Source organism: Neofelis nebulosa, chromosome 1 (genome assembly GCF_028018385.1).
Source record: "Neofelis nebulosa isolate mNeoNeb1 chromosome 1, mNeoNeb1.pri, whole genome shotgun sequence".
Classification (NCBI taxonomy): Eukaryota; Metazoa; Chordata; class Mammalia; order Carnivora; family Felidae; genus Neofelis; species Neofelis nebulosa.
In genome coordinates, this window is record NC_080782.1 from 80,010,944 (window position 1) to 80,023,793 (window position 12,850).

The following is a 12,850-nucleotide window of genomic DNA, read 5'->3' on the forward strand; positions in this document are numbered from 1 at the left end:
TCCATTTAGTTCTTAGCTTTAATCATTAAATGAGCTTGATTAGACTTAATTACACTTGTCAGAAGTTTCTTTAGGTTATTGGTCTTTTCAAAGGGCTAGCTTTAGATTCTTGATTTTTGCTACTAATTTAAGACTATTTTGGTTATGTCTACACTTACGTTTTCTTTTTCATTAATTTTTGATTTGATCTTTATTAAATCTCTTTTTTGGCACTTTCTTTGGGTTTACTTGGTTGTTCCTTCTGTAGCTTTAAAAATATATTTTTTTTACATTTATTTACTTATTTTTGAGAGACAGAGAGAGACAGAGCACAGCAGGGGATGGACAGAGAGAGAAGGAGACACAGAATCTGAAGCAGGCTCCAGGCTCTGAGCTGTCAGCACAGAGCCCGACTTGGGGCTCAAACCCACAAACCGCGAGATCATGACCTGAGCCGAAATCAGATGCTCAACTGACTGAGCCACCCAGGAGTCCCCCTTCTCTAGCTTTTTGAAATAAAAGCTTAATTTATTTTCATTCTCTATTGTTACCTCACATATGTACTTAAGGCTACAGATTTTCTTCTGAGTTCTTTTTTGTCCATCTCCTACCATTTTTGATATATAGTGTTCTTATTTATGTTCATTTCTAAATAGATGCTAATTGCAGTTTTGATTTACATTTTAGTCTGGATTTCCTTGAAAGTGGTGCCTGAGACAAAATAGTTTGGGAATGTGACTGTAGGTATCAGGTGTGTGGGGCAGTGGGAATGAATAGGGAAGAAAGAAATGTCAAGATCAGGTTGCATCATCAAGACAGGCAAAAGGCTCAATCTCATGGAAACTTTGGAGGGGTATTTTGAAATATGTCTTAGAATTGCCCACCTGGAGATAAAATGGGGATATGCTCACCTATTAGCTCCCAATCTTCAATAGTCCAAGGGTAGTTCTATGGGTCTTAAGTCCCTTGCACTTCAAGAACGAACATACCCAAGTATAGAAGAGGTCCCCATGTGTGTCCTGTGCCAAAATATAGAGAAGTCCCAGGGCAGGAAGAGAAATGAATAGTTCATGACGCAAGGTCAGGGTGCTCCCAAGTGCTTATACATAACTATACTCAAAGCTTCTGTGACACAGATTACCACAGGTACGGCTGCATTAAGAGAGGGTGCAGAGAGACTATGAAAGTACATAAGCTAATACAATTTCCTTTTTAACTAAAGAGCTTATTAGGGGCGTATTCTTTAAAAAATGTTCATAGATTTAGGTTGTACTCTACTTTGCTGTTAGTTTTACATTCTGCCCATCTGTTTTTTAGGGCAAATTCCATACGTTCTGTGGATTGCATCTCTCCTAAAAATCTAACCACTCTTGACATGGAAGAGATGAGTTTTTGAGGAGAAAGTCTTATTTACCAGAAGGAAATATAGAGTCAAATTTACTTACTCTAAGACCTAATAGCTAATAATATCCATAAAATTTCTCAAAATCCTCCCTATCTTACCTACTAAACCAGTATTTATAGTGCATTGTGACCATAGACCATTTCTCTGTGTACTACAGAGAAATGTACAAAGGGCAATGGAAGGAGAGGAGAGTAAAAAAAAAGGAAACTAGACTGGGTTGTTTAGGAAGGAGTCAAAGATGATATGACTTTTGAATGTGGCCTTTATGAGTAGGTAAAATTTTCCTAGCATAAGGTATAGTATGTGCAGAGGCACAGATATTTGAATGAATTCTTCACAGAGAGTGTGTGGTGCCTACTTCAGTAAGAAACCAGCTTATCTTGTCTGTTCACTCTGGGCCCCAGAATTTTTCCCATAATTTCCATGTGAGGTCTACTTGGTCTAATCATCTACCTAAAACAATTACTAAAATGACTTTATTATACGTAATTTATGAATGCAACAGAAGATTAATTAAAAGTAATTAAAAATATTGTGGAATGAGAAATACATGAAGTTTATTGTATAATCCAACTATATATAATACATGTATATAATACATGTGACATATATACACATATAGTACATATGAAGCTAGTATTAATTTTTAGTTTATTTTGCTAGAGAATTGGCAAAAGCTTAACCTAGGTATGATCAAGGAAAATGTCTCTCCTCTGCTCTAATTTTTTATACAGTTGGTTTTAAACACTGTGTTTTTTGGCTATTTTGAAGGTTCCAGGTTGGTGCTCTCTGAAATGACTGTTTATTTATATTGATGTCTTTTATAGAAGTTCTAGAACTTGAGATCACATAAATTTGATTTTGCTAAGAACAGTTTTATCAGCTATATTTCCAGGGTGTTACTAGCCCCCAACATAATTTATAAATATCTGTCTCAAGTTTCTTATTACCCAGAAAAGAGCTTCCCTCTTTATGTCATAGTTCTATAGCTCTGTATGTCTGTCCATTCAATTAGAGCTCTCTACTGTTTCCATTCTTACTGTAGCAAGTCAGAGGAAAGGGGATTGATAACTATTTTTGCTTTTTCGAAAGTCAGAAAACTTCCAAACACAGCCCAAGTTAAGCCAGGATAGATAGGATGGGACATATTCAAGAGATATTTAAAACACACATTGACCTGGACCTAAGGAACAGATTAGATTTGGAAGATGAGAGACACAGAGGAGACATATATTCTGGGGAAAATAACTCCAAGATTAAAAACGTGAAGTTATTTTCTATTATTTGACAAAAGTTAATTTACCTGCAGAGGCTGTTTAATCATTTAAGTTACCAAATAAATTACTTCAGTTTTACACTTTAAAATGGCGAAAAAATCTCAGTGGTATGCATGACAAAGTACTAAATTTCAGAAACAGGATTCAGCAAATCAAAGGGTTTTGTATGCGCCTTATTACTGTATTTCTTTATTTTACAGGGGCTGAGGAGAGGTTATATGGAGAAAAATAGACTCAGAGCTAGCTCAAAGGTAGGAAACATTACAAGGAGACCACATCTCTGGCAGGACTGTAGTATGTGCTGAGAGAGATTATCCAGAACAATCAACTCTGTTTAGTGAAAAAACAAAAACAGAAACAAAAACACAACCAATTCCTTCTTGTGCTTTAAAAATACTTAAAAGTGATTAATGAAAACTAGGTTTTCCAAAATCAGAAAAGATTTTTCTATGTGTCATGAATAAAAAAGAGTTGAGAAAACATCATTTGTTCCTTGGATCTTTTAGTGAAGGGCCACTGGGAAGTTATGAATTAATATAGCTTTCACTATTAAAGTTTAATTTGACTTCATGACAACGCTAGTGTCCACCATTGTTTTCATCCCCTATCCTTCTTTTTGCTCTCTTTCCCTGCATCATTTTCTCTTCTCCACAAATGTCCATAGGGGCAAATTGGTCTAGGTTTGCTAATAAATGCTTCACAGACAGAAAAAAATTGAGGTAAATTGTCCACAAAATATCTCCCCATCATGAAGATTCTTTTACTTATCCTAATATGGTGATGATATTTCCTTGGAAAAAGGCTTCATATACCATGAAATATTTTGTGTGTATGGGATCAGAGCCTGAGCCTGGTGGGGAGGATATGTATGCACGGGTGAGCTTCACACCGTGGTTGAAGCTGACCACAAGTAGGAGGATGTCTATATGAGGTGGCAGCTCAGAGCAGGTCGTGAAGCCCAAAAGGGGTGAGGAGAACTCCCATGCAAGGGAGGAGGCCACAGTGGTGATGAGCAACTGGTTAATTATGGGGGAATTGATCAAATGAATATGTATGTTAAGGTTAACACAAACCAAGTTTCTTGCTGCCAGAGGAGGGAGTTACAAATACAAAATGGGGAGAAACTAGAATGAACCTTATGGCATTCGATTGCAATAGGTGTGAAAAAAAACATTTAATGCATGGGATTCAGTACGTAGACAGATATGGAAATAAACATCACTGTAAGTGAATGCACACTCATGCACGCATGCACGTATTCCCTAGATTTGTCCACAAAGTGGATTTGGGAGCAGCAAGTCCCTAATGGACAGTGGGCACATCTAATGTGCAGACCTTGATTTCTAAATACCATTTATTTAAAGGAATGACATGAAAGGTAGACATCATTAATTTCAGGTCTTGAATGGGGTGGGGGGAATAACAGATGATGTTGGACATGGACGTTATGCCATAAACTAAGGAAATGCTCAAAGAATGACGGGCATATCAGAGGATGGAGAATGCAGCTGAAAGAGGTTGACACTCACTAAATTTGGGATAAATTGAACATCAACACAGATAATAATTAGAATGCATAAATAAATAAATGAATACATTGAAAATATGATGAGAAATGTGATTTTCACATAGCTTAAAAGAAGTTTCTCACAAAATTAATTACTAATTTCAAAGGAAAAAGGAGTTACAGCCTCATTTTTGTGATATCCTGCCAAGGATGCATAATCTAATGTAATCATGAGGAGAAATCTTCAAAAATTTCCAGTTAAGGGACTTTTGGTAAAATAACTGGCCCATAATCTTCAAAGCCATCAAGATCATGAAGCCCAAAGTGAGACTGAGGAATGGTTCCAGACTGAAAGACATTGAAATAACATAAGTAAATATGATGTGTGATTTTTTTTAATATATAAGATATTGAGACAATTGGAAAAACATGAATAGGTTATGAGGATGAGATGGCAGTGGTATATCCATGTAATTTCCCAAGTTTGGTGGTTATATTGTGATTATCTAGTGGAAAAATGTCTTTCCTAGTGGGCACTACCCACTGGAGTATCTTACTGTTCGATGGTTCTGGAAAAGTTCTTCGTGATTATTTGCAGCTCTTATGTAAGCTTGAGAATATTTCAAGATAAACATCCTGAAAAAAAAAGTAACTTGAATGACAATATAGTTCATGGTTCATGACTGGGTACGCCCACCTATTTTAGGAGAAAATACAACAGCATTCTGAAGTTTACTTTTCTTTTCCCTTGAGCTTTGACTCAGCTTTTCAAATGTCATTTTATCCGATAAAACAAAGTCCTTAGGAAGCTTTTTTCCTCATAAACTTATTAGCAGTTAATATTGCCCAGATCAAAGTATTACCAACTAGCTAAAATACTTCCAAAAGCCTTGCAAAGGGTATATAGATATCTTACTCTCAGGTTTTTCCTGTTACATTACAAAGGAAAGCTTTCTCGCAGGCCCTCTGTTCCATGTAATTTTAAGAAGTCCTTCCATGTCAAGCTTCACCTAATCCTTTGAGGCAATTTTTATATCTCAGAATTGTGAACTGCAGCTAATTACTGCCAGTCATCTATCTGGTGCTGAGCCTGAGCAACAACTTGTTAACGCCTATGCACCTTGGCCTGTTTGTTTCTCCCTGATATTTTAATTCACAGCAGTGATAAATTGTGAAATAAAACATAATTTTGAAAATCTCCCATGAGTGAAAGTTCCAAGAAAGGAGAGCACTGAAAACTGCAAAGACAAGTGTACTTAAATCAGTTTAGTTCCCCGGAAAGATGGTAACTTGAAGGGATTTTGGTAAGTTTTTCTCATCATACTTTCTGCACAGATCTATCGAAGTATGAAATGGCTCACCTTTTTTAGAGCGTGCTATAGAAAATGCCGCTTCACTATATGTAGATAGACTTAGTTTATTTTATTTGTGTGTGTAAACTGTTTTTGTAACTTTGGTCAACATGGTACAGAATTATTGTTCTGAAAATTAACAAAGAATTTCAAAAAATATTTGCTGGAGTAAGCATACCCATATACTCCAATTTGTGATGAATCACGTGTGGAACAAGTCCTACTGATTAGCAGAATAATTAGCAACATACATGTATATCTGGCTTATTTACTGAATACTGATTATGTGCAAGAACTGTCTTGTATGACCAGACAGTATGCACTTCTAATACTTATTGGGGATATTTTATCTGGTTTATAGGCAAAAAAAATGCACATTCATTTTACTTGTTCATTAAAAAGATAATTAAAATATAAATTAGTTGGGTGAAAAAACAAAATCTATGAAATTTTCATTATTCTCATAGACAAAGATCAATAATAATGAATGATTGAAAATTGTGAAGTGATAGTTGGGCATTAACTGTGTCTGTTTTTCTTATTATATCCTAAAAGCTAGAGAAGTTAGAGGCTTTGGAAAGCAGTGGGGTCTTACTCATCCTCCTTAGTTGTTTTAGTGACAAGGGAGATAAGAGAATATTGATCCAGAAGAGGAGGGCTGTTTTTTTGACTAGAATGGGAATTTATACTTGTATATATTTTGTTATATCTTCCCCACTGTCTTCCATGTTTTGATAAGAACATTTATATTTCTTTTTTCTAATTCCTTTCCCACATCCCACATCATTAGTTTTAAAATACTAATCATGGTTGCATCAGCACAGGGTTCTTGGAGATTTTGAGACTGTTGATTTAGTAGAGTCTATTCTCTCCACATCAGGGAAGACAAAAGGTCTAGAAATGTAGATAAAGGAAAGAAAGACTAGGCTACTGTGGAAATCATAGGTACCATTTCTATGCCTCTATTGGACTTTGGTAGTCTAATAGCAAATGAAAAATCTGTCCTTATATCAAAACTGAGTACTGACAGTTGCCCAAGTTTTCAATATAATCCAAATTGCTGTTAACATTCTCATAGATGAAGTGAAGATTCATAAACTCTTTCATTTACTCCACACTGCCAGGCACTTTGCAGGGGAATGAGGATATAATTTTGCCCCAAATTAGCCAGGATTCCTGCCCTCATGGAGTTTATAGTCTCATAGTGGACACAAAGAGTAAATAAGTGAAAGCCAAGCAATCATTACATTGTGATCATGTTTTGAAAAATGACAGAAATAAAGGGGAAATATAGAGGTGGCTATTACCCAGAAGAAATAAGCAGAGAAAATAACTTTTCTAGATGGGCTGTGAAGGAATGGTATTGGGTGTAGTGAATGTTTCTTCGAGCATATGAATATATAGGGCCTCCAGACAGATAGGACCAGGTTCACTCTAAGGGAACTGGGGTTATAAATAAGAGAGCAAGAATGTGGCAGTGAGGATAGGCTTTGTCCTCCTTGTTTTTTGAAGGAAGAGTATAAGAGTTTTTTTAATGTATTTACTTTTGAGAGAGAGAGAGTGCAAACAGGGAACAGGTGGGTACGGAAGATCTGAAGCGGGCCTTGTACTGACGGTAGAGAGCCTGATGCAAGGCTCAAACTCACAAACCATGAGATCTTGACCTGAGCGCAAGTCAGATACTTAACTGACTGAGCCACTCACGTGCCCTGGAGTACAAGAGTTTCTGAAGTTCATACTCTATCCCAACATTTAAAAATGGACAAATAGCTTCTGTTAAAAAAACTGTCCTATAATTCCCTATGACATTTGAATATGTTCCAACTTTCTTACCATGGCTTTCCAGGCTCTGAATCAGGCCCCCAACTATTTCTTTGATCTATCTTCTCTCGTGTCTGTCTCTTCCTCACTATACTTTGGAAACATTAGGCACTGTATACTTCTCTAAAGATGCCAAGCTCTTTCCTGCTGCAGGCTCTTTGCACACACTGTGTCTCCAGTCTGAAACTTCTGCCCCCTTTCTGCACATGGCTGTCTTCTTATCATCTTTACATTTATTTTAAATATTTACATATTTATTTTAAATAAAATATTTTAAATATTTACATATTTATTTTAAATAAAATATTACATATTTATTTTATTTTATTTTATTTTATTTTATTTTTTTTATTTTTTTTATTTTTTTTAATTTTTATTTTTGGGACAGAGAGAGACAGAGCATGAACGGGGGAGGGGCAGAGAGAGAGGGAGACACAGAATCGGAAACAGGCTCCAGGCTCCGAGCCATCAGCCCAGAGCCTGACGCGGGGCTCGAACTCACGGACCGCGAGATCGTGACCTGGCTGAAGTCGGACGCTTAACCGACTGCGCCACCCAGGCGCCCCTATTTATTTTAAATATCATGTGTTCTGGGAAGCCTTTCCAAATTGTGTTTTGCAAAGCAGGACCTTCCTGCCTCTCACAGCTTCATTTCTATTGTAGCTTTTGTGTTTTTATTCCATAATACTTTATAATTTGAAATTATTTTCTTTATTTTTTTCTGTTTCCTATTTGTTTTTTCTTCATTCATCTACTCCAGTAGAGGCTGGGAAGTCAGGGTCCTTCCAGTTCACCAGGCAGTGTTTGCCACATACACCACAATTAAACAACAGGATTAAGCGGTAAATGAATGAAAGGAGCCAAAGAACTCTCTGATCAGGGTTGCTGTTCCCATAACTAAAGCACACTGCTATCGTGCTGGTAAACTCTTTGATATAAAGTAAATCTCATGTACATAAACGCCTAGATGACCCAAGTGAAATGCATCAATTATTTTCTAGTAGAAAGAACTTCACAAGTCACATTTTGACAAGTTTCAGATAACTCATCAATATTTTCACCTGAGTGAGTTTATCAATATGATGCATTTGTTAGATTTGGTTTAAAAAAAAATCCCAAAGATTTGTTCATTGCTCTGGGGTCTTTCTATTTGCTTGGAAGAAGTGAATTTGATATTAGGAAAATCAATTATTGCAATTATTGGTGAGAGAAAGACGTATTCGGAGGGGCAGAAGTAGGCATGCTACCTGCAGGGGATTTTGGATACCTGAAATCCACAGGATGGGAGGGTGATCATAGTCAAACATCATTTATCCTCAACATCTCAGTATTTCCACAGTGAAATCCAACTAATACAGATTGTTTATGCCATATTAGCTTTTTGCTCTCTGTGCATTGTCAACTGAAAATGTTTCAGGTTACATTTTTCCCTTACAAATACATGGCATCCTTTATTAGATTCTCGCATAAGGTTAGCTCCCATAAAGGATTCTGCTGTTAATTTTGCCTTCTCTTTGAACTGCATCTGAAATAAAGCTCTTTGAAATATATTGATATTCTTGCTGGTTGGATTCTGAAGGAAAAATAGAAAATGTCTCTGTGTTGGGAGGGAATATTTGTTTTTTGTTTTTTAATTTTATTTTCAGTACAAGGAGAGCCAGATATTCAAAAATTATATTTTTGCTTCCAGACTTGGACTTGATAGTTAATTACTAAAAATAATTACCTTTTATTATACGTTAGTCACTCTATACAAGAATTCTATTCTATTTCCTTGTAATATAATCATCATTCTGTTTTCTATGTTCTTCTATTAACAATTTTTTAAATGCCATGCAATTCATGACTAATATATTTTAAATGTGGCCTCTTAAGACAACAATGCCAACATCATGTAAGACTTATTTATTTATGCTAATAGAAACTAAAAAGTAGGGTTATTTGGATGGGTGGAAGGAAAATTGTTGATAGGTTTATAACTTTCCTGAGGTTAATTGTCATGATTTCTGCTTTGAGTTTTCTCCAAATAAGAGATGCCTCTGGCAGAATTAAACAGTTGTATCACAGACTTCTTTGAATTCATGCCTTTAATATTTTCCTTATACTTAAATTATTACACCAAGCATGTATATATATGAATGAATGTACATTCCCACATGGTGGTTTTTAAATTTTAGTATGGTGTGGTAGCTCTTTGTAAAATTGCAGACATTCAGTCCCCAACTTCAGAGTCAGATGGAGTAGTTGGAGGGTCAGGCTTCTAAAAATATGCACCCTGGGTGATGCTGAGGCCAGTGACTCATAGTCCATTTTGAGAAACCCTGCCGTAGGTGTTACTTTTGGAAGCAAAAAAAAAAAAAAAGGAATCCTGACCTTTTGATGCTACTACATGGGGTCCCTGGGAATTGGACCCAGGAAGTTAGAAAACTGCTTTCAGAGAACTCTGTGCTCCCAAGTTTGACTTTGTTCCAGATACTCTCCCTCCCCAGAACTTGTCTCTAGGATTAATGCAAGACTGCAGCTTTCTATATACTGTCAAGACAATAGCTGCCAACTGGCTTTTGGGGAACTAATTGAAGAGCCTGACTTAGGGGCTTCAAAAAGATAGTTATATCCTTCCATATCTAATATAAAAGAGTTTATTTGTCCAGATGTCATGAAAAACTATGCATGCCGAAATTAAAATAGCCTCCAGAGATACTCTGATTGTGAGAATTAGAATTGTGAGTAGATTCATCAAGGCAGAAATGTTTGCTTTCTTTGTCTCTGTGTCCGGTGCCCCAGTGTTGCAGGAGCACTTAACGCCTGCTGACTCTGCCTAGAGATTTATCTAGCCCTTTCCTAACTGGACATCCCATTTGTTCTAAAGTTCTACCTATTCATTCAACAAGTGTAAAAGTTGTGGTGTAGGCATCAGCGTCACAGACCGCAACAGAGCAGGGGAAAGCCAGAATGTGTGGCCTGGAGAAGTGCTGGTCAATTCAGCGGGGGTGAAGTTTGGGATGGGAGATGGATGAAGCCAGTTGGGGCCTCAAGCTCCTAGTGAACACTTTTATCTGAGAGTAAAACAATGAAAGTGAAGAATAGGAATGCCTATTTTCTCTAATTCCTTTTTCTTTTCATTTGAGAAACTTGAGTTTAATTTTTCAATATTAGAAAGCAATTGTGGGGGGTGCCTGGCCTGCTCAGTCAATACAGCATGGGACTCTTTTTTTTTTTTTTTTTAAGTTTATTTATTTATTTTCAGAGAGAGAGAAAGCGAGTGCATGAGCAGGGTAGGGGCAAAGAGAGAGGGAGAGAGAGAATCCTAAGCAGACTGTGCACTGCCAGCACAGAGCCTGACATGGGGCTCGAACTCACAAACCATGAGATCATGACCTGAGCCAAAACCAAGAGTCTGACATTTAACCAATGGAGCCACCCAGGCACCCCAAGTGGGGGACTCTTGATCTTGGGGTTGTGAGTTCAAGCCTCACATTGGGTGTGGAGACTGCTTAAAAATAAAATACTAAAAAAAAAAAAAAAAAAAGAAGAAAGCAAGCAACTGGGAGGCAAAAAGTAATGACTAGAAGAATAAAAGGACCCCACAAAGTAATGTTTTCCTAACCTGTTGCAACCATATCTGACAGCCTTCTGGAAAAAAGAGAAACCATAGCTCACTTCTCTTTTTGGATTCGGTTCACCATTTGTCTTATGTTTAAACTCTAAGAGGTACATTTTTGCTCTTTAAGTGCAAAAGTATATGTATTCACTATTCCTACAGGATTTTTGAAGGTAAGCAAAGTGTTAAATGAGGCGTTGAAACTATAAAGGAACATAGGCTTTTCAGTTCTCATTTAAAACCTACTCCACTGAAGTACAGACTCTTCTTTTCTACATTCACTACAACATAAAGGGCAGAGATGAACTATTTCAGTTGTCTGGCAATATTGGCAGGGAAGTTGGAGTTTTAAAGAAAAGGAAGTAATAGACTTTCAGCTGAAATTTTACTGCTAGAGGATGGCCCAGAAGAGTGTTTCCTCTCTTTTGAGCACAGAGAGCTAGGATTTAATTGCATTATAAACCATTTCATCAACATATCCTTGAAATAACAGGCATCCACACCCTTTGTTCTCTTCTTACCATAATATGTCAGAGAGTCAGTTAAAATTAAAGGGGAAAAAAAGGATTTTGAGACAAAGAGGCAACCAGCAAGTTAATTAATATTCCTAGAGAAATAGAAAGAGACAATCATAAATAGGATCAGAGCTTTCTCTCTTTTGTCCTTTTCTCATAGGGAGGAACTTGTTACAGAAATGAGATTGGGTCTTTTGTGGGATCTTCAACAGGCTCTAAAAGGATAAATAGAGCGAAGGGTACTAATGCCTCACTACCTCAAACTAAATCCAGTGTATTAGAGAAAAATGGAAGAAAATCTTCTAGATGGACAGGAATTTGGAGTTGGGCTCTGGACTAAACACTTGGCTTAGAAGGGAGAAATTGAGGCCTGTGCTTTCTCATTCAACTCAAGAGCAATCTGCAACAAATGTACAACTCCCATTCCCCTCCTTCCTGACCCCTAAAAGGAAGTCTCTTTGGAGGAGTGTGTTCACTTATGTTGTTATCACAGCAGAAATAGATCTAGTTCTTCCTGCAGGCCTTTTACCCCTATCATGAAGGATGCTCCACGAGTACTGTCTTTTTAATATACAAAGTCTCATCTCCGTTCTTTGTGGATCTTCATTGTTTAGGTGGAAAAATATAGTGGTTAAAGCTCAGGTTGTTCAGCAAGAAAATTCAGTGGTCAGAGATCTTTGCAGATCATGCCACCTAGCAGCTGTGCACCCTACTTCTGTTAATGGCATCCTGGATTACTGTACCCTTGGCTCCAAGGCTTTAACCTTGCTTAGATGCCCGTGATTCCTTCAGGGGCAGGCTTTGACTGAATCACAATGAAAAGATTTCATGAGACTTTTCCTAGGACTGCTAGGCCAGAGACAGTAGTGATTTCCTGCCGGTCTTGGGTAAGCCTGGCTATGAGGCCAGATCTGTTGGAGACATTCTGACAAAACAACAGGAGAGCATGTTTGAGGATGGAGCCAACACAGAGGCATCAGAATAAGGATGAAGACAGGGAAACTGTAGGCTGATGACATGGTGTGAGTTGCTCGTTACATTCCTTCTGGGCAGTTAGCCCCTGTCCAGCTATTGGACGTTTTAGTTATAGAAACTCATACATTCCCTTTTTCCTTAAACTGTTTGTGTCTGGGTTTTCTGTCATTTGCCAAAGAATAAAGCCTAGCCAATACAAATGAGTTCTAATCCCAGTTCAGTCACTTTCTACTAGGTCACTTTGGACAAGTAACCCTTCTTCTCTCAGTATTACTCCCACTACTTGAAAAAAAAAGCTACACTAAAATCACCCACCTGATAGTTTTTTTCTGAAGATTAAGTGAGGATGTGCTTGTCAAGTGCCTGACTATAGTAAATGCTCAATAAATATTAAATATTGCTACCATGCAGAAAATAA